Source organism: Egretta garzetta, unplaced genomic scaffold, assembly GCF_000687185.1.
Source record: "Egretta garzetta isolate BGI_Z169 unplaced genomic scaffold, ASM68718v1 scaffold448, whole genome shotgun sequence".
NCBI classification, from domain to species: Eukaryota; Metazoa; Chordata; class Aves; order Pelecaniformes; family Ardeidae; genus Egretta; species Egretta garzetta.
In genome coordinates, this window is record NW_009260497.1 from 1,672,063 (window position 1) to 1,675,453 (window position 3,391).

The following is a 3,391-nucleotide window of genomic DNA, read 5'->3' on the forward strand; positions in this document are numbered from 1 at the left end:
CGATGACTTTTTAAGAGTGATGGAGCCAGAACTTGGGAGTTTGGGACGATCATATAGAGCCGGGAGTCGACCTTTATCATTTGCGAAGGGGATGTAAACAAGGAATTAATCTTTACCTAAGTTCTCCCTTGGGCTGGGGTGCTGCTACATTTCCTTCCCCGTTTCAGAAGTAAAAAGACCTTTAAACAGCCCAGAATTAAATGCTGATTTATTTTGCATCGGGCTGTTTACAGCCAGCTCCAAGTTTTCTGTCCCAGCTCGGCTCCCCGGTGTCCTCAGGTTATTGAGATGTCATTGGAGCCAACAACTTTTTTTTTGCAGCTAAAAAAAAATATATATATATATATATATTGCTTTGCTTTATATTAACATATCCGGTTAGGGGGGGCCGTGCCTTTGCCTCGATAGATTTCATTTATAAGGTGATTTTTGGCAGGGAACAGAGGCTCACATGGTCGTGTTTTAGTCCCCCCCGACTTTTAAATTTGTAGAAAATCCAATTTTTGCAGTTGCAGTCAAGTCCCGCAGAGGCGCTGGGATTCCAGGGGGGCACTCAGCTGGGAAAAAGCCCTCGTTTATTGAAATGAGTTGGTGCTTTAATTGGGTTTGGGGAACCCGAGCTTCCCTTGGCTCTTGTCCCCCCCCTAGATTTCCGCATCGCGGGGATGGGAACCGGGAGGTGCCGATGCCCAGCGCCTCCCCTCCGCTCCCGCGTTCGCCTTTATTCTCCTAACCCCAACCGAACGTAGTCCACCACCGTTATTCCAACGCCTGCAAATACGAAAGGAGCCGGAAAACACCTCCGACGTCTGCACATGGGGCAGGGATCCCCTCGAGGTGCCGCTGGGATTTGTGGGCGGGGGGGTTGTTTCTGTTTCTCCTAAGGCCCAAATTGAAGGCGATGTTGGGAAGCGCTGCTTGCTCAGCCTCTCACGAGTTAAAAAGCAGCCGTTCTGCTGCCAGGCAAAGGGTGGGCTCCTATGGGAAAGATCCAACAGCCTCTCGGTTGTCTGGGCTTGGGTTTTTTTTTATTTTTCCCTCTTTGGTGCTGTATTGTGCCTTGGAAAATTAAAGTGGGGAGGGGGGAAATTGCTCTGTTTGGTTGGGGTTTTTTTAATCGAATTTTAAAAAATTTTGCATTCGTTTTTAAATTCGTTTCTAAATTCCACAGGAGCAGCGACTGCTTTTGGTTGCTCAAAGCAAGGCGATGCAATCCCGCTTCGTTCTGTAGCTGAAGCGTGGCAGCCAGGGAAGCATTAGCATCTTCGCCCCTTAAGGATAGCTTGGCCATCTCGGAAATCTTTAAAAACCCTGTTAATGGGAAAGAAAGGCATTAAAAAAAAATTAAAATAGAATTAGGATTGGTTGTGAAATACGGACAGCAAAGCCCCAGCACCGCAATGCTGATTTTTGTGTGAGGATTGGAGAAAAATGATGAGTTTTAACGAGTAGCAGGGACGTAGTGGAGCCCTGTTCCATATCTCCAAAGCAGGGGGATTTTCGGGTTCCCATTGCAAAGGTGCCTTTTAATTTCTTGTCAGCTATGAGAAGTAAAAGCGCGAGGCGGGGGAGGCCGCCGGGGAGAGCTTGGGCTGGAAATCTCTACGAAATCAAAACCAGTAATTTTTGCTGGTTTAGTGAATGGCCAAACTTGGGCGCTTTCGCCTCGGCCAGCGGCCGCTGGCGGGGTAGCAATGTCAACGCCTGCCCGAGCAGCTTTGCTGGGGGTGATTTTATGGGATCTGTGGGGTTTTCTCCTATTTCCAAATGAATTCTCCTTAAAGGAGTTCCCTCTCTTGAGCATCAATGCAATTCTCGTTTCCGCGTGGTTTGGCTTGCTCGAGTTACTTATTTATTTATTTTCCCCCAACCCGAAATGCTGTCGACGTGAAGGCTCGCCTGTAAATACATGGGAGGAGCAGGAAAAATGCTCCCATGAACCTCCAGTCCTGAATGTCCATATCCTAATAATATAAATTAAAAAAAAAAATAAATCTCTAATTTAAAAAAAAAAACAAACAGAGAAACCTGAAGAGCAAGAAGAGATTTTCTCCGGCCACAGCGTTGGGATTTGCTTTGCTTTGCTTCGCTGAGAGAATTAAACTGGGGGGGGGGAGATCTTGCCTGGCGTAGGTTGGGTTACGCTGGATTTCCAATGGAATTCAGGGGGCTGGAAGTGGGGTTGCTCTCCCTCCTGGTCCAGCTTTTAAAAATATATGTATATATTTAATATCTTTTAGTATCTTTTTATATTTATATAAATTAATAACATATCTTCTAGTATTTAAAGTATTTAGTATCTTTTATGTGTATATAAGGGTACTGTATATATAACATATATAGTATATATTATATGGTATATACTATATACCTTTACTATACATATAAAAAGAGACTTTAAAATATATTTTCATATATATTAATAAAGGTACTTTAAAATATCTATTTTTAAGTGTGTGTGTGTATATATATATATATATATATATATATGACATTGCCAGGGCGATGCTCGTGGCATCAGGCACAGGGAAGCCCCTTCCTGCTGCCCGCTGGGTGTATGGCAGCTTCCCCATAGGTTTCGGATGCTGTTCCCTATGGAGCTGGCTGGGACAAACCCCGTTGAGCTGATCCTTTCCCAGACGGACCCTGTCTCGCTTGGTATTGTGCTGCTGCCGCTTGCTGTGTGTTATCAGGTGTGGGTAAACTGGGAGCTGGTGGCCTTGGAGTGGGTTTGGTTTTCTTCAGCCGCCTTTTGGCTGTGGCTCTTTGCCACCCACTGGGATGCGGGGATGGGAGCGGGGGCGGAGGATGCAGGGGAGCGACCGAGGCTGTGCCGCCCAGGCTGTAGCACCCCGGGATGCTTTTTGGTGCCACTCCGGGATGCTTTTTGGTACCACCCCGAAGCCTACCTGGGTTTGAAGGCGTTGGGGAGAGACTGAAGCTGGAAGCGACACAATATGTGAATATTTATCATTCCTTACCTATTTATTATTTTTATCGTGTCTTCGCTCCTCAAGTGGTTTGAACGTGCCTATACAGACATTTTGGATGTGCGTATGTAGATACTTATGTTACAGAGCATCGGTGCCCTGCCCACCCCTGCTTGCCATCCACCAGCCCACCCCGGGGAAAGGCAGCTGCCAGGGGTGATGCTGGGGTGCCTTTGGGTGGCAGTGGCTGACACCCCCCCCCACCGCGCATCCCCCCTGCCCACCCAGCACCCAGGGCTGTTCCTCCACTGGGCTTGGTTTTCCCCTGCATCCTGATGCCAAATGGGGATGCACAGGGTGGCTTCCCCCTGCTTTTTTTTATCCCTTCCTCCCTCTTTTTTTTTTCCTCCCTCCCCTTTTTTTCCCCCTTCTCTTGTTTGTTTTTTTATTTCCTCCCCCCC